Raw genomic sequence first — 20,208 nt, 5'->3', positions numbered from 1 at the left:
AATGGTAATGCCAACGTGTAGACTTCAAATAGTACACAGTGCTAAATCAACTAGCACTGCTTGTACAGCAACTATAAAGGTGAATTCATTATGAATTGTCAACGTGCAGTTTAAATTCATAGTCAAGCATTTTAAACATAATCCTGTGTACGATGTAGCAGAGCCCATAATGCACTGACAAAAGCGCAAGCAGAATATGAAGGCAGAGCATCTGCCACAGGATGGGCTGCACCCTTAAAAGGTTGGCATCAAAAGCCTAAATTCCACGGCCTGAACCATACAAGCATTCGTGCATGTGCATAACATCAGGTGCATGACCAGCACCAAATCCTGTGGCTAATTTCTGTCTCCAGAAGTGCTTCCCCACCACTTGGTCCTGGTGCTTGCTCTGGCCCACTCAGCCTCTACTCTGAGGGGAGATCCACTCATGTTCACGTGTCCTTGCTCCTTGAACGCTTTATACCTGTGCAAAACAATTTGTGTGTGCAGACTGGATGGGTGCCAGAGTACACCCTCCAAATGGTCCCCTTGCTTGGATAATCAGAGAACCAGCACACCGGCAAGTGCTCTCATGCCTCAGAAGCCAACCTTGGTGCAGCAGATGAAGTCATCAAGACTAGTTGCATAATTAATCATGCACATAAGCACTGAGCTGGCTGGAGCCATATGCTTGGCTTTTTGCATGGCTGAGAGGGCTTCACTGGACAGCAGGAAGGCAAAGATCACTCAGTAGTCAGGGATACAATGAATGCTCATGCGGTTATTTTTGGTGCTTATTGAATCCACATTATGTTCCTAATCTGTTGTTTCTTTCTTCACCTCCCATGGCCACAGTGCAACATAACTTCTACTAAAATTCCCCATCTTTTTCAGTTCTCTATTACTTTTTTTTAATAGTTTGTTTTATTTCTACATTTAAAAACACTATTTCCTCCTTATTGCCTTTGCTGCTTACATGTTAAGGCTGAAGCCTTAGCTATGAGGGCAGACACCTTCTGGCAGTGACAACCTGTCAGAAATCACCAGAGCTTTTCGCAGGTGTGGGTGCACATGTGTAGCTCTCATCCAGAGCATGTCTCAGATAATAATACTCTCTGCTCAAATGTACTTCAATATCGTGCCCTGCATCTGCAGGCCATGCCTTTAACAGAAGGCTCTCCTCAGTATCTAGAGGTACATTGAGGGAACACGCTAAGAGTCCAATGCAAAGACTTTGATCTTCAGATTTGAAGGAGGGAGTGGTATTTTGCCTGTACGATGTTCAACAGCTTCTGCATGTGGTGTGAGACTTTAAAGGAATTTGAAGAACAATGCAGAAAAGTAATTTCTTTTTATATAGTCATAATAACAGCCCATATGGATAAGCTACTCCTTTCTCAAAGACACACAGTGTGCACAGAATGTCCTGTTTCCTTTGTTTGTTGTTTTCTTGTTCTGATGTCCCCAAGTCATTATTCACTGATGTGCTACACTGGAAAGAAACAATTCCATACCATTCCTGTAAGAACACTAATTGAGAGCACTAGACTAATGGATATTTACAATGGGACTTAAGCAGATGAAAAACACTGGCGGGCTTTGGCACATACACAGCAGGCCGAGGCATCAGATGTCCTTCTGCAACTGAGATGGTTCTTGCACAGACCTGCAACAGTGCCCTCCCTGAAGCACCCCAGGGGACTGACAGACATAACCAGCACAGGAGAGAGGGAAGATGGCTCTCAAGCTTCCGAAGGATGTACAAGCTTGCCTTTTGTGGTGGGTTGACCTTGGCTGGACGTCCGGTGCCCACCAAGCCACTCTATCACTCCCCTCCTCAGATGGACAGGGGAGAGAAAACATGGTAAAAGGCTCATGGGTTGAGATAAGGACAAGGGAGACCACTCAGCAATTACTGTCTTGGGCAAAACAGACTCACCTTGGAGAAATTAATTTATTAACAATCAAATCAGAGGAGGATAATGAGAAATAAAAACAAATCTTAAAACACCTTCCCCCCCACCCCTCCTTTCTTCCATGCCTTAACTTCACTCCTGATTTTCTCTGCCTCCTCCCCCCAAGCAGCGCAGGGGGACAGGGAATGGGGGTTGCGGTCAGTTCATCACACATTGACTCTGCTACTCTTTCCTGCTGAGGGGGAGGACTCCTCACACTCTTCCCCTGCTCTAGCGTGGGGTCCTTCCCACGGGAGACAGTCCTCCACCAACTGCTCCAGCATGAGTCCCTTCCACAGGGTGCAGTTCTTCAGGAACAGACCTGCTCCAGCGTGGGTCCCCCACAGGGTCACAAGTCCTGCCAGCAAACCTGCTCCAGCCTGGGCTCCTCTCTCCACGGGTCCACAGGTCCTGCCAGGAGCCTGCTCCAGTGCGAGCTTCCCACAGGGTCACAGCCTCCTTCAGGCACCCACCTGCTCCGGCATGGAGTCCTCCACAGGCTGCAGGTGGATATCTGCTCCACCGTTAACCTCCATGAGCTGCAGGGGGACAGCCTGCCTCACCATGGTCTTCACCATTGTCCTGGTTTCAGCTGGGATAGAGTTAATTTTCATCTTGGTAGCCGGTATGGGGCTGTGTTTTGGGTTCAGGATGAGAACAATGTCGATGATACACTGATGCTTTGGTTCTTGCTAAGTAGTGCTAAGCTGTCTCTAAATAGGCGCTAAGTGGCGCTCACACTGGTCAAGGACTTTTCAGCTTCCCCTGCTCTGCCGGGTGCACAAGAAGCTGGGAGGGGGCACAGCCGGGGGGGGGGGGGGGGGCTGACCCAGACTGGCCAAAGGGCTATTCCATACCATATGACATCATGCTCAGGATATAAGCTGGGGGAAGAAAAAGGAAGGGGGGACATTGGGCATGATGGCGTTTGTCTTCCCAAGTAACCGTTACGCGTGATGGAGCCCTGCTTTCCTGGAGATGGCTGAACACCTGCCTGCCGATGGGAAGCAGTGAATGAATTCCTTGTTTTGTTTTGTTTGCGTGCACGGTTTTTGCTTTGCCTATTTAACTGTTCTAATTTATTTTACTTCAATTATTAAACTGTTCTTATCTCAACCCACGAGTTTCCTCCCTTTTACCCTTCCGATTCTCTCCCCATCCCACTGGGGGGGAGTGAGCGAGCGGCTGCGTGGTGCTTAGTTGCTGGCTGGGGTTAAACCACGACAACCATGGGCTGCAGGAGAATCTCTGCTCTGGCGCCTGGAGCACCTCCTCCCCCTCCTTCTTCAGTGACCTTAGTATCTGCAGGGTTGTTCCTCTCACATATTCTCAATCCTCTCTTCTGTTGCTCAGCAGTTTTTACCTCTTCTTAAATATGTTATCACAAAGGCACTACCACCGTCACTGACTGGCTCAGCCTTGGCCAGCGGTGGGTCCGTCTTGAAGCTGGCTGGCACTGACTCTATTGGACATGCAGGAAGCTTCTGGCATCTTCTCACAGAAGCCACCACTGCAGCCCTCTCAATACCAAAACCTTGCCATGCAAATCCAAACCAGAACAATGGCAGTTTTGTATTAAGCATGCTATAGTTATAGTAGTTATTAAGTGGCAAGCTTCTATGCAGGTCATGGAGCTTTGCTGGCTGCACCGCTTATCTCTTGATGTACAACATGTAGATGCTCACATGCCAAAAGCTATGCCACTGAAGAACATAGAAACAATGAACAGGTAGGCAAGGCTGTCAAAATTGTAGTAGCTCAAGTGGACATGGACTAGGAGTGTAAGGGTGAGCTATTTGTAGCTCGATGGGCCCACAAAACATCGGGACATCTAGGGAGAGATGCAATATACAGATGGGCTTATGATCAAGGGGTGGACCTGACCACAGAGGCCATCGCACAGGTCACTCATGAACGTGAAACATGTGCTGCAATCAAGTAAGCCACACAAGTAAAGTCTCCCTGGAATAGAGGGCAGTGGCTGGGTTTTCAATATGGTGAGGCCTGGCAAGACTATATTGGACCAGTGCCACAAACATGCCAGGTCAAGTGCTACATACACACCATGGTGGAAGAAACTACCAGTTGGCTAGAAACATATCCTGTAAACCATGCCACTGCCCGAAACACCATTTTAAGTGTTGCCTTGAAAGGCAAATTTTGTAGGGACATGGAACGCCAGAAAGAATTGAATCAGATAATGGGACTCATTCCTGGGCAAAGAAACACAGCACTGAGTGGGTGTATCACATCCCCTATCACCCACAAGCCTCTGGAAAGACTAAAAATATAATGCCCTGCTAAAAACCATGTTGAGAGCGTTGGGTAATGGGGCATGGAAGCACTGGGATATAAATTTAGCAGAAGCCACTTGGCTGGTTAACACCAGAGGATCTGCTAACTTTCCTTGTCCTGCCCAAATAAAACCCCTACATACAGTGTGAGGTGATAAGGTTCCCACACAGGGAAGTGGCTGAGGAAGGAGGCATGGATTGCTACTCCCTTGACAAAAGGCAAACCCATTCATGGGCTTGTCTTTGCTCAAGTACCTGGGTGTACCTGGTGGTTAATGCGGAAGGATGGGGAGACCCTCATCCTTGTGCCTCATTGCGGAAAAAATAATCTCTGGTATGAGTTCTATGTTGTAGGAAGTAATGTAGCAAGAACGACTTGAACCAAGAAAAACAAGTGAGCTTCGCAAGGAACTGGGTGATTGCAACAATGACCCAAACCAAGCCGGTGTTGGCCCCAACTCTTGTAAATGCTGCTTCTCCTGTCCTGAGCACCCATCTTGACAGATGGGGCCCAAGTCATAGCCTGTTCTTATAAACATTGGGAGGAGTGGAGGAAGCCCATTGAATGGGAGAATAATATCTACATATTAAGGGACAAGGGATAGTAGTGAATGGGAATGTATAAATCTGTACATTGGGTACAAAGATGGTTTAAGTATGTTGTACAAGCTCTCTGGGTAAGAAGGGATTTCAGTAATGAGAATTAGATACAAAAGGATGGTTAGAAAATGTATGAATCTATTAAAATACATGGGACCGGAGCATGATGCAAATGGAATGGAATAAGGGGCAGAGACTGTATGGGGTGTGGCTGGGATGGAGTTATCTTTCCCCATAGCAGATACTGCTGTGCTTCGTATCTGTAGCTAGAAAGGTGTTGATGACACACCAGTGTTCTAGCTACTGCAGAGCAGCGCTCCCACAGCATCAAGGCCGTCTCTCCAAACCCCCCCACCCCCAAAGGCCAGTCGACTGGGGGTGGGCAGGAGGTTGGGAGGGGACATAGCCAGAACAGCTGACCCAAGCTGACCAAAGAGAGATTCCATACCATATGACGTCATGCTCAGCAATAAAAGCTAAGAGAAACGAGGAGGGGAGGGGGCACTCATCATTAAGGCACTTGTCTTCTGAGCAACCGCTACATGTACTGAGGCCCTGCTTCCCAGGCAGTGGCTGGACATCTCCTGCCGATGGGAAGTAGAGAATAAATCTCTTGTTTTCCTTTGCTTCCGCACACAGCCTTTGCTTTTTCTTTATTAAACTGCCTTTATCCCAAACCACGAGTTCTTTGTCATCTTCTTTTCTTCCCCCCTGTCCAGCTGAGGAGGGGAGGGATGGAGCGGCTGGGTGGGCACCTGGCAGCCAGCCAAGGTCAACCCACCATATAAGGCCATACTGCACCTCCTTCCATTGTGTGCAGGGGGGCCAGGACATACTGTATAAGGCCACACTGCCCCACCCCTCCATTGTGTGCTCAGGGCCAGGTCACACATATAAGGCCACACTCGCCCATCCCTGGCCCATGGCAGATGCTGTCTCTGCTCCTGTACAGTGAAGGGAGGCAGCGGCTGACACAGGGTCAGGGGGCTGCCGCCCCTGGAAGACCCAGGGAAAGTCGGTCATGGACCCAGGGTCATGGACCCATGGTGACTGTTGGCAGCAGCGTTTGGTGACCAATGGCCTGCTCCCCATGCCTTCAGTCATGAGGCAGGACGGTGTGGGCTGGGGACCTGTGGCGCGCAGCTGCCCCTTGGCCCACCAGGGCCCAGCGCAAGCCCCCAGATGCCCTGCACAGAAGGAGGAGCGCCGGCGGGAGCTGGAGGTGCTGCGGGCTGAGCTGGGGGGAGAGCACCTCTGCTCCCATGAGCTGCATGGCTGGGCCCGGCCTGAAGGCCCTCCTGGGCACCAGGGCCATCAGGAGATGCAGAGCTCCTGCTCCCCTGAGGGAAATGGGCCCCAGGCCCTGGCAGCAGCCAGCCGCCAGATCGAGCCTCGGTCTTTGCGGTTGGCGCTACGGGACAGACCCACCAAAAGCCACAGCACTGGGCAGCAGACATGCCAGGCCGTGGCGGATGCTCTGCTCCATGTGCCAGATCATGCGGGGGAAGACTTGGTGCCTCCTAGTAGCTTCTGCAGCCGGCTGCTGGAGCAGAACACCCGTCTGCAGCGTGCCCTGGAAGACCTGGAAAGGCAACGCGGTGCCCTCGAGATGGAGAACTGCCTCCTGAGAAAGAGCAGCTCTCCAGAAGCATGCAAGGAGGCAGAGAGGCTCCAGCAGAAAAATGCCAAGCTAGCTGCCCTCACCGAGCAGCTGAAAAAAAGATGCAGGCATCTGCAGGACACCATCGAGCACCTGATGAATACTCCAGTGCTGCTGCCCATCCAAAGCTCTGCTGAGGAACTGGGCATGAAATTGTTTCCTCAGCAGAGGGCTGGAGAAAGGAGAGAGCCTGCCACAGCTTTGCTGGCACAGGGCCAGCAGAATGAAGGCTCACAGAAGGCAGCTGAGGAGCTTCAGGCCCAGCTGGCTGCAGACACACAATGTTGTGTGAGCACCCCCAGCCAAAGGTGTGTGGAGCTACAGGGGCAGCTTACAAAGATGACGGATGAAAACATCAGACTGGCTGAAGAAAATTCTCGCCTCCGTGGCCAGATACGCTGGGCAGAGAAGGTTCAAGCGGAAAACGCTGACCTGAAGGGGCAACTAACGCAAGCGGCAGAGGAGCGAAATTCTGTCATGCAAGCCATCAGCTCTCTTCAAACCCGATTGAAAGATGCAGAGCGCAAACTGAAAGCCATGGCAGAGAGTGCTCAGGCAGAAGTAAAAAGGGACCACCAAGACACCACACAACTCTTTCGAGCCCAGGTGAGTGAACTGGAGAATCGATTTCAGAGCCCCTCAGAGTCAGCTTGGGCAGGGGACAGATCTGGCTCCTGCCTCCTTTCAGAGGAGGACCCCACAAGTGAGACAGAAGAACCGGTAACAGACAAACAGTCCATCATCCTGCAGGCTCCGGGACAACCACCGGGACAGCTTTGAACATTCCTAGCTCAAGACAGCTACAACCCTTGAGATGGTCCCAGTGAGCAGCCTGAACTAGAGCTTCCTCTAACTGCTGGACAATATGTTTATGTCTTTGGACAGGTGGACGAAGACAGTTGCTCTGTGAGAGAGCTGGCAGATGGCAGAAGAGGATTCATCCCCTCTAATTTTGCTGAAGAAGATTCAGATGACGACCTGGAAAGCGAGAACTGGGATGATCATTATTATATTTTCGGCCTTTCGCCTATTCCGGAAGAAGATGAAGAGGATATAGATGTGGGTGTTGGGGGCTAAAAAGCACAGAAACAATGGATTATAATAAATGTAGCCTATATGACCCTCCAGCATATCTCCAGAAGTGAATTTGTACTTAAAAGTAATTTTTTTTTTTTTAGACTTTTAGATTTTGTAGAATGAGGGGACCCCTGGAGGATCATTTTTACAATTTACATAACCAATTGGCTTTGGCCATGACATCACTGTTACCATTCACTTTTGAGCATTTGTACACCCAAACCCCCTGTGCAAGCATGCTTAATGCATATTTATTAGCTGTGTTTGCATAACCCACCACACTTTTTGACAAGGCAAGACCACAAAGTCAGCTCTTCCCTCTAATAATGTTACTCCAAGGTACTTCTGAAAGGTCCCATCCCAAGTACAGACAATTTATTTATTTTTTATAAGTCTCTCTCTTGGTTCCTTAGCCGTTTCCATCAATAAAGCAATAAATCATCTGGATTCTTTGTGCTTTGCGTGACACCAAAACATGGCTGCTCAAAAAGCATCAAAAAAGTTAGAAGCAAGCATCTACTCAGTAACAGAATAAAACCAAAATCTCAACTAGTGCTCAAAAAATGTAGAATGACCACTTTTTAAAAGAATTATGGGACACTTGGACACCTGAAGAGGCTGATATTTCTTTTTTAACGGTCAGGCAGACACAGCACATAAAACAGTGACTTACAGAAGAGCAATGTATGATGACACTCATTCATAAGCACAGAAGCCTTCAGTGAGTTTAACACTTTCCATAAGCCAACCTGAGGCTACTGTCTTCTTCCTGCAAGTCTCTTTGAGTTGATGGTCTTATTAAAAATAATTAGCCAGCTAACAATTTCATAATAAATGAATAATCAGAACTCTGGAAGATTTTTTAACTATCAATCAGACCTACAAAACCCATGTAATGTTACCTGTCCTTGTCCTTGTTATTTTCTCCCTCTTTTCCACCTTCAATGATCTTTGATCAGTTTTGACACTATTTAAGAAAACAGAATCTATCTTTTGTTTTGTTTATATTACTTCAAGTACAAATATTTCTAACCCAAGTTTAAGCCTTTGAGTCCTAAAGAAATAATAAAGAATAAAATTTAATGGGTATTTTTCTACAAGAACTTTGAATCCTTCCAGCCTTACAGAAGCAGGTTAGATTCAAATTTCCAGTCTCAACTTGTCTCAGAAGTTCTCACTGAAGGAAAGCTTAAATGGGATTAACTTCCTATTTTGTCACTCAGGAAACATGCAACAGCAAAACAAATTTCTTAATTGTTTCAAAACCACAATATTTTCTGATTTGAAAAGATAAGTATTTTTCAGATAGTGAAAATCTTCTAAAATTATACCATCTTGATAGATTTGCCAGAACTAACTTCTTATGAGAACAGTTCCTGGAACGTCAGTACCACTGACTGAATCGCAGCTGTCTTCGTGGCCAGCATCTACAATATTTTTATTGATGCTTCTATGCTGGAGATGAAAAGAATTCGCATCCTGCATATTTCCTCTGGTATTTCATCTTTATTTTGACTATACGTGCAGCACAATTACAACAACATAAATACTGCCAGTTTGAAGGTCATGTTCTAAACTAATTTGTATTTGATGCTCTTAAAACTTATTCTTTATAAAACTTTTGAAAATTTTGTTTTGATAAATTTGTTGAGATATGGATCTATACCAGAGATTCTAAGTTATTGGAAAAATTTACACAGAAGCATATTTCCAGTTTACTAAATCAGACAAAATTTCTCTTTCTCACTGAAGACCACAAGGTGGCGTGTGAAACATACAATAAACATACTTGAAAGAACACAGTAGAAAACTGGTATGCAGTTCTACCAGATGACCATTACCTGAAAATTCAAACAGTTTTAAGAAGCAGTCTAAATTTTTTGTGGGGTTTTGTCTTTTTCAGTCCAATCTCTTTACACTGGAAAAGGAATAAGGTGCATAAACCTTTTATTAACAAGGAGGGACAATTCTTTCTAATACAAATATACATATATAAGTATACTAGGGCATTCTAACACAGACACTGGGTCTCGTTATCCACAGAGGTAAAAAACAGAACAATCAGTGAAAACTTCAGAAAATTTCTTCCATGATTTCCATTCAACAGCCATAAGAACCAGACTATCAAGTATGTTGCTGTGGTGTGCTAAATCTTCATTTTAATGGAAAATTCATTATGAGTTTTTGTTAAACATTAAACTGTATTTTAGAATGCAGAAATATGGCATCTAGTACTGTTGTGCTACACCATGGAAGGTCTGAGCCTGTTCACACTGATGTCTGTTTGAGTACAATGAAAAATTTTTCACTTATCTCACACACTTCTGAATTCAGTGGATTGAGCAGATGTCTTTGGGATGCCTAAAGGACACTAAAGCTGTGAGGGTATTAACTGTTAGGAGCTAGTTGTTGGAGTGTCTTCTTTTCATATGCCTTATCCGAGATGATAACATCACATTTTCGCCATTGCCAGTAAAGACTATATCATGTTGATGTATCTAGTTTTCTGAATTGCACTCCAGGGAAACACCTTCCTTCTGCAGATCACTTCAAATGCATTCCCAAACCCAAAAATTGTCTTTCTGCCCCATTCCAACTACCATCTCAGCCTGTCTGTGCTATTTTCCCCTGTATGTCGGTGAGCTGTGGCAACTCCAGGCATCTTAAATCTTTACAGGTATTTCACACATTGGCCAAGTGTCAATAAGCTGATGGAAGACCCCCACAGAAGAGGTCTGGGTGCTCCAGCCTAGAGACTTGGGAAGGGGTCATGCTAATACCTATAGGCATTCAGACAATTTGAACCTGTAGGAGTGGTGTTTGGTACCCTATGCATGTGCGCTGGTAAATGGGGTCCTCATTTAATATGTTTTACATATATATTGCTCTGGAAAATATTTGTCCTGGTTTTGGCTGGGATAGAGTTAATTTTCTTCCTAGTAGGTGGTATAGTGCTGTGTTTTGGATTTAGGATGAGAATAATGTTGATAACACACTGATGTTTTAGCTGTTGCTAAGTAGTGCTCACACTGGTCAAGGACTTTTCAGCTTCCCCTGCTCTGCCAGGTGCACAAGAAGCTGGGAGGGAGCAGAGCCAGGACAGCTGACCCAGACTGGCCAAAGGGCTGTTCCATACCATATGCTGTCATGCTCAGTATATAAACTGGGGGGAGCTGGCCAGGGGGCAGCGATCGCTGCTCGGGGACAGGCTGGGCATAAGTCAGTGGGTGGTGAGAAATTGCATTGTGCATCACGTGTTCTGAATATTCTTTTATCTTTTATTATTATTATTAATAATAATAATAATATTAATATTCTTTTTTTTCCCTCTTCCTCTGCTGTCCTATTAAAATGCCTTTATCTCAACCCGCAGGTTTTACTTCTTTTTTTCCAATTCTCTTCCCCATCCCACTGGGGTCGGGGCGAGGGTGAGCGAGCGGCTGTGTGGTGCTTATTTGCTGACTGGGGTTAAACCACGACAATATTCCACTTTCATTTTTGGGTTACTTTTTTTTAAGATCTTTTTCTGGAATTCATCCCCTCCCAAACTGTTACTTTTGTGCTGAAAATATGCCTTACGTTATTCCCAGATGACACATGCTAATTACATATACAAACAGGAAGAGAGGGCCATGTGTTTATGCCTGAAAACTGAGGAAATGATTAACAGGGTTGATTCATTTTGGCTTACTATAAATTCCTCAAGACATAAGTACTGTTGCTAAAAGCCATAGACCTTCAGCAGAACACTCATCAGGAATTACCTGCTCCTAAACGAACAAGAATTAATTGCACTTACTAACAAAATGACTAAGGCTTGGATTATCAGTGAACGGGAATGAACGTTGTAGTCAACAAACACCAGGGAGGCTTTATTTCTCTCTTTAAAAAAAAAAAAAAAAAAAGAGAGAAAAAAAGTGTTGCCGTAACAATTGGTTTTATACAAGAAAAATGACATTTAATTAAACGAAAGAGTATCTATTGGAGGTGGTTCAGAATTACAGAATTTGGGCAAGATTTGACCTTGCTCAAGCCTGAAGGGTTTCAAACCTGGAGCTGGAAACTAAGGCTGTTGCTTCTGTTGAGAATTCAGTCTCATACTGTACTAAGTATGCTCAGTTCTCGTACTGTACTAAGTATGCTCAGTTCCTGAGCTCCTCCTTTCACTCACAGATAGGCTGAATCTTAATTTGATTTCAAGGCACATAGGTGTTGTCTAATAAACACACCGATTTTATACCCTTATTGAAGGGCCAACACAAAACACAAAAAAAGCAAATGCAAATGTTTAACATTTCCAGCCCCCACTTGACCACCTGGTTCTATGCATCCATTTGATTACCCAGACCTCTCCTTGCAGTCTTGTAGTAAAGTAATGAATGTTATCCTTTATGACTCCGTCATGACTGACAGCTTGACAGCTATTTGGAGAGAATTGTAGCTATTCAAGCTACAGGACAGAGCTCCAACAGATTATGTACTTCTTGGAACTGTAATTACAGACCTGGAAGGTTTTTTACACTCTAAGTGGTGCTTTGCATCAAATCGGCCCCACTTGTATAACAGTTTACATTTAAAAAGAGAAAAAAGGGGAGAAAAATAAATTTTGCTCTAAGGCACTGCTGAAAGTAAAGTTTTCAGCTTGCTCTCAGCCAAAATAATTTTGTGGGAAACACCAAGAACATCAGCATTTTAGACTGAAAATCAAAATAAAGGTTAAAACCTAGAAGCAGAGGGAAGGGGGAAGCTGAAGCATTTGAGGAAATACCGCAGCCTAAAAAATGAACCTAGCCTGATCCTGAACACAGCAGACCACTCAATACCTTATACTACCTGTGCTAGTAAATTCAGAGGTGTCAGGGAACGCTCTCAGGCCCTGGCACTCCATCTTCTGCCAGAAGATTGTTCTGTCAGAAGACCATTACAATAATCCCTTTTGGCTCATGAGAAATACCACTCTCCTAAACAATTCCCATGCTTCAGCAGGTAGAGCCAGGAACTATTCTTAACAGGCGTTGCTGATGCAGATTCTCTGTTTTGGATGGATGACAGTCATCCCACGCTAGCTGGCCTCGTTGCTAAGAAATGGTGCAGCGCATGTGAAATTTATTAGCGTGCATTCAGCACCAAGAGACCTGGGCTCCATGTGGCCCCAGAGAATCCAAGACAGCACACGTTGAGAAAGGTACAGAAAAGTACCACAGTGTTATTGTGTCCAAGCAGAATCCACCAAAATCCCCCCCCTCTTTCCCTTCCTCCTTCTCTACCGAGCTTTTGGCTCTCCATTACTTCCTCACAGAAAGCTTCCCTGCATTCATGCAAAGCAGTAAGAGGACTGGCATCAGAAAATCACCCATGTCCCACAAGCAAGAGGAGAAAAGAGGAAGCTCAGTGAAAATAGCAAATAAACATCAAAATGATTCAAGCGTGGTATGGCTTGGTTAAACTGCTAGTGCTGAAAGGAAACATCATTTGCCTTCAAGAGAGCACCAGAGTTTATCCTGACATTATACTCACGACGTGTCATCACCACATGGGCACCACCACAGCTGTAGCACACGATGGAAATAAAATCCCAAGTGACTCAGAAGTATTGTACTCCCAAGCGCTCCCTCCAAACTGCTAGAAAAGCTCCTAGCAGCTCTGCCCCTTCATTCAGTCAGCTGGGTAGTGTCAACATGTTCCAATAGCTGCATACAAGTACTTTCACGCAGATCTCTTAATGCAAATTTGTGTTAACAGTCATCTAAAATAATAGGTAATAATTTCGAAAAGAATTCAGATGTTCAGGAACAGCCCAGCTAGTGTGTGGCACACGCTAATAAGGAGGGGTTGGTTAAGGTTGGCAGGAGACTACACAGATAATTGCAAAGGGTGTTGGTTTCCACGATGCTCCTCCGTTGTAGCCTTCATTATCATTAGATCTGAGCAAGTGTATTATTATATCGCCAGGGTGGCAGCAGGCAAAACAGGATCTCAGCCAGAATCTAAACATCTGACTTTTTTTTTTTTTTCCCCGGAAAATATCAGGACTGGAAACGATTTCTCACTAGTAAGAACAAGCACAATTGAAGAGGTTACTACCAAACTTCTTCATTCCTGGTCTGTAGATAGTACAAAATATTCAGACAAAATATCCCTTTTAAAAAAGGTATTATAAACCAAATATCCATTATCATTTCATTTAAAAGCTTGGAAAATCCACAACAAAAGCAAGGGCAAAGGCATTGTGATTACCGAATAAAAACTCATTTTCTAAAACAGGTCCTTTATACAACTCCAATATACAAATAAAATTCAGGGACTATCAAGAGTTAAGTGATGTCTTTTCCCCAAATGTTTCAGAATGTTTAATAGGTAACAGGCTCTGACATGTTTACGTCCAACAGAAAAAAATATAGTAAAGCTGTACGAGAGGTATAACGGCTAAATACGTAAGTCCATGTTCTGACTATTGCCATGCTTTTCTATTACTTCATATGACAATGTAAATAGTTTCATCTAAGTGATACAGATTAGTGTATTTAAGATTAGCATTTTCCTGTCCTCAGGTTAGTCATATCCAGTAAATCTTGATAATGGATATTAAATCTTGTATGTTCATAGAAAATTATATTAGTGACCTGAACAAATGTTCAATTATCTTTACAAGACATAACCACTTCCTGTTTTTGATTTTAATCACTTACCATTTGCTTTTTCACTACCTTGCTAAAAATATGGCAGCTTGCTATACAGTCCTCCCCAAATTTTGCAAGCAAGATAACAACTCCATTTTGCTGGGCCTGTCATTTTAAATCCTGCCATAAAAATGATCCTACTTGCCAAATACCTGTAAATATCACCAAGAAGAAAAAAAAAGTAGTCTAAAAATCCAAGGAAGGGCTCTGACAGAGCCCAAGTAAGTCTATACTTATGAGGCAGTTCAGATGGCGACCATCACAGCCCTGGTGCCACTGTTTGGAGGGAGCTATGGGTAACTGTCCTCTCTGAATATTGCATCACTTTGTATGGGAAGCACAGCACAAGAAGATGAGGCAACTGAGGAGGGAGAATACAATGCAGAGGCAGATCTTCCAGCTCTTTTCCAGACGGGTCACAGCTAGGTGCCACATCCAGACTGAGATCCACCCTCAATCTCAACACACAGTCATAGCCTAAGTGTTTGATATAGCCCACTGGTTTTGATAGCCCTCCAGCTATTGAGATCACAGAGGATCATTCCATTGTGGTCTCTGATTTTCAGTGTAATTCCAGCTGTTCCATTAAACCCAGATATATTTATAAAACAAATCACCAAAAATGCCAGACGTAAGGCACATAGGCAGGATAAATTACACTTTCACAACTGAGAACAAACCAGAAAGATATTCTTTCTAAAAACTGGCATACAAGGAGAAACTGAACTGAAAGGAACGTATGTGAAACCATGACAAATTGAACCTGATTTATTTAGGGAGAAAATTACCCCTCTTTGGCTAGGATTAAATGAGGTTTTAAAATTGCATCATGAAACCATAGCTTCCTTAAATCTGAACATCTTGCCTCAACAACAAAGAGATCTGCACAACTTTCTGTGCTCTTGGGGAAACACAGTCAATCTGGTGAATTTTAAAAACAACACAACTGGATTTGGTGTTTATTGTCCATAAAAATGAAGGCACTAAAATTCTTCTGGATGGAGGGACAAGGCTGCAACAAATTATGTCAGAAGAACAAGTCTTTCTATTAGTAAAGACATGCATTTAGTATGCATGTTTATACACATAGATATGAATATAAAAGGGTGCATGCACATCTATACATGGAAGACCTGTCTCTTAGAGAGCGATGAGTTCCCCAGATGCACACTTCTCAGAAAAAAAAGCACCTTTCTGTATTTTATACCCTCTTCTCAACATCTGTGTGAATACCTGTTTACAGCAGAAAACTAAAAGCTCTTTCCAGCCTATGCTGCCCACAGGGAAGAATGTCAGAAAGCAAATACCACCTCAGTCTGGAAAATGTGTTTAATTTTAGTTGTTATTTTAGTTGATCTTTTGTACAGAGATACAAGACGTGAAAAGCATTTCACAAGTCCATAGCATCATGTACTGAACACACAGTAGCTGCACTCCTGGATTTTGCAAGCTGAAGACTAAGCTCATCAACAGAGCTGCCACACTTTCAAAACCAGTTTTGCCAAAGACTTCTTAAATTCAAGAAAGATAATTACATTCATTACAACACTAATCAAACCACGAGGAATATTACACACAAAAAAATATCCTCTTTGCTGTGGACCTTTGCTTATCTCATTATCAACATGGACCTCCAGAAGATTCCCAGGTGAAGGGAAGAGTCAGACCAAAGACTTCTTAACCATTATGGAAAGGTCAATGTGGGAATTCTCACAAGTTAAAAAATCAAAGAAGAAACCAAGAGGCAGCTGTTTATCTGCCACATCGTCTAAAAACCGTTTCCATCATTCAGAAACGGTATTTAACAAAAGCTTTCGTTTTACCAAAAGCCTGATCTACCTTAGGAAGCCCACATGAAGAGGGATCTTGTCTACAATCATAATGAAGGACTTTGAAACTTCTCTTTGAGTATGAAGGGTACTTTTTTATTCTTCTGTCCATTAGATAACAAGCAATGTGAAAGGCACAGCTTTCTGTACCAGGTCGTTTAGCACCTGACACAGTGAGACAGATGGCAAATTACAGATTACATCACCTGCTCCTTCAAAGGTAGCAGCAGCACTGTCAGAAACAGCATGGACTTAATTAGGCCCCAAAAAAGTTTATTGCATAAATAACACATTAAAGGTGATTATCAGATATTCTACCCATTGTTTTTATTAGTATACTATGCATCTTCTCTATTGTCAACTGCACATTTTCAAAGTTTAACAGGTGTGTGCTTTGCTAAAGGGCTCTGCAATAACAAGCAAAGCTGTTCTGACGTGGTCTGACAGCCAGCCCCAGGAACAGGAAGAAAACACAAACCTACTCTTCTTCCCCAGTCCTCTGCTCAGGCCCTGGGACCTAGATTCTGGTTTTCTGACTCGTATTCTTTCTTTATCCCAGGATTATTCAGGTAGAAATAATCAAGTTCCTTTATCCAGAAAGTCTACTTCCTCTCTGCTTTAGAAGTTCCTACAGATTTAACCCTTCAACGTGATTCCAGAAAACTGGGGTGGAAAATGTGCTTTGAGACACAGATATGCTCAGGTTTCTTCCAGGTGACCATTGTGCCCCACTAACGCCACCAGACAGGAACGCACAAACTTGCACTGGCACAAGCAGCTTTGCTACACATTGTCTTCATCACTCTTCTCTTCTCGTAACTGATACCATAGTTCCAAGTATTAGGCTGCAGAATAAGGCATGTATTGTCCTATTCAGTAGATAAGAGAAAGATACATGGCTAGGACAACCTTGTTTCTAGAAACTATGTAAGCTTCAGCAAGTTTTAACCAGTTCTGAGGATTTGCAAGAGTTGCCAAGCATACAGAAGTTAATTGAGTCTGCACAGAAACAGGGTTCAATCAAAGGACAGTGTGAGGAAGACTACTGAAGACCACCAGAGGACCCCCGAAGACCACCCAGAGAGTCAACTGCGTATGCGAATCACTTATCAGTTTATATGTAAACAAGTTTTTGGAAAAGCAATGAATATGTAAATAATTTACGAGAAGTTATATGAATATACATGTTCTGAGTGTATATATGTTGAATCAACAAGGCGCTCGGCATGCACGTTAGGTGGAGATATCCCCTGTGCATCCAGTGCTGCAGTAAAGAATGCCTGCTTTTTAAAACTCCAAAACGAGTCTTAGAGAGTCTTGTCTAACCGTTTTGCAGTACCATAACGACCACACCTTTAGGAAGTCCATCACGTACTCTTCGCTGATGAGGGAGCTGCACGTCCTCTGTGAGCGAAGTTCGAGGTGTCACCATGATTGCATAGACAAATAGAGGGAGTTTTACAAGAAAATGCTTCTTTTCTCCATCTTCAGCATACTGAAAGCGTAAAAACTAATCAGAGTTCACCATTTAGTCACTGATGATCCTTAAATCTGCTACTGATTTTTCCTGCAGGTCACTTTGCACTTATGACAAGAAGGGATCCTCCTTACATTTAGAGATACCAAAAGGATTTTAAGTAAAAATCAGTAACACTGAGAACAATAAAGTTTAGATTTTTTTTACATGTGGTCAACTGCTGAAACAAGTTATGTCTTATACTAATTGAGAAATACACTTATGAAGGTATTTCTCAAAAATTGTTAAAAGCAATTAAAAAGAAAATCAGCTGCATGCCCAATGAATAAGTGTAATACTCAGATATGAGACTGTGACCCAATTTACAGTTGGAAACAGAAAGTCAAAAGGTGGTGTTACATGGCTTTCCTGAACGCCATGACAGCATTGATTTAAAGCCAGTTATAGTTGATCTAAAAATCAGAACACCACATATAATACTTCAACTGATGTCATGTCGTATTTGAGTTTTACAACAGTTAGCACTTTCAACACAATCTCAAAGTAATATTTTAAACTTTAATTTGCACTGCAATGACTTTGTATTTTAGCTGCAGTTGATGCCAGATAACTTCAACAAGGAAACCTTAAGCCAACTGTGATGCCACTTATGTCATTTGAGAGAATGTCTTTTAATATACTAATGAAAAAACAGGGGGGGTTTCCAGAAGCAGGAATGATTTACTCTATTTTTTTCCCTCGGAAGCCCCTCTTTGTCTTGGGAACTCCAAGTCACCGATTTATCTTTTTGGAACTTCCGTTTTCGTGTGCCAACAAAGCACGCGGCTTACCACGGCATTACAGCCACAGAACTCAGATCAAATGGAGCATTCCTCTTCCCTTTCCACCCATACTAGCAAGCTTGCCTTCAAACTCTGACAAAATTCCTAAAGATCTGTAGAAAGCAGCAACTAACTATGTATCCCTATTACTCATCCTGTACTCCCTTAATATGATGAAAATGGCAATATTGCTTCCACTCAGCTAGCAGAAACTGGCCCAGTGCTGTCTTAGCGTGGTCCAAAACCCACTGACATCAACAGAAATGGACAGGCTCTTTAGATAATATATAAGGTTTGAAGCCACTAAACCTCTCTACCTTTTATAACAAAACAATTACTTAAATAAAAGACTGTCATAATACTTTTGACACTGTTACCAATCTGCCACTTTTTATAATCACAATAGTTTGCTTGGTTTTTAAGTTAGTATACTTAAAATTATAAATATGCATGAAATCAACACAACACATGGCAATGAGATGCACAAATAACTTCTTGTACAGCATCTTAAAATTTTTAGTATAGTGGCATTCATAATCTCTTAATGGGAAATACCATGAGTACACATTTACACAGTGGGTTTGTAGTACATGCTCACTGTGTACGTCCATTGCATATTATTTTCTTTAGGAAACAGAATCTTTCTTATATAGCAAAGTTGAAACGGTATGACAAACAGTACTACCGACATGGTAAATACAGAGAGGGATATGCATAAACGGACACCCAAAACCTGCATATTGCAAACACTGCATCAACATTACACTTCTGGGAAACAACCTAGTGTGTCTGACGAACACGGGCTACATGACAACTGAAAACAGAGTAAGCCAGCACCTGCTTTATATGGCTGCTCAGTACGTTAGCAATGCTGCAGCCTTTGGAGGATATAGATCGTGCAAGATCGAAGAAAATGGGAAAAACATAGCAAAGCTGTCTAAAGTGCCAGCACCTAGCCAGAACTGAAAAATTAATTGCCATGCTTTAAAACACATGCTGTGAAATATCGCATAAGATCACATTCTGAAAACTTAGCTCCTTTCCCTCATTCTCCGGTCCCTGGCCACTGCTGGGAGAAGAGAGGAGAGGTGAACATCCACAGACGTTTAGCCCAAGATCCATACACATGGAAAGGCGGGGGATTTGCTCCGTTTACCTCCGTTTCCTCCTGCAGAATGTCACTCCTTGTGGAAAGCTACAGACTTCTAACTTTAAACTAAAGCATTCTGCTAGTCTAGGAGAACTTGACTCGGTGAACAGGCCTTGCAAAACCTTCCCGCCTAACCCTCACGTAAAGCTATCATAAACACATCAGCAGCCCATCAGGCAGCTTGCCCGGAGTGGGGGCAAGGGCGAACTTGCACTTTCTGGAGATTTCGAAATTACCTTTTCGAAACGCCGCTATCCTGAAAAACCTTCCCGTGACAGACACGGAGGAGCGAAGCGAGCGCAGGAGCTCGCTCTCCTCTCACCTCACCCGCGCAATGAACGCACGCCCGCAAACGCACAAACCACAGCTCCGGAGGGCGGCGGGCGGCGCTCCCGGCCGGGCTCGGCCCCGGCAGCCCGCCTCGTCTTTCGGGAACAGAAGGACCAAACACATCCCCCGCCCGCCTCCCGGACGGAGGGGGATGCTTCTCCCCTCTCCCCCACCCCCGGCCCGGGGGATGCCTCCCGGCACCACGCCCGGGCTCCCCCGAAGGAGGAGGCTGCCGCCCCGCCACAGCTGCCCCGGGGGACCGCTGGGACCGGCGCCGCGCTGCCCCGGCTCCCTCCCGGCTTCCTTCCTCATGGCGGCGGCTCCGCCTTCCCCGTCCCGGGAACCGGCGGGAGGCG

Source organism: Platalea leucorodia (genome assembly GCF_965183815.1).
Source record: "Platalea leucorodia genome assembly, chromosome: 1".
Taxonomy (NCBI): Eukaryota; Metazoa; Chordata; class Aves; order Pelecaniformes; family Threskiornithidae; genus Platalea; species Platalea leucorodia.
Note: the sequence above shows the minus strand (reverse complement) of the source record.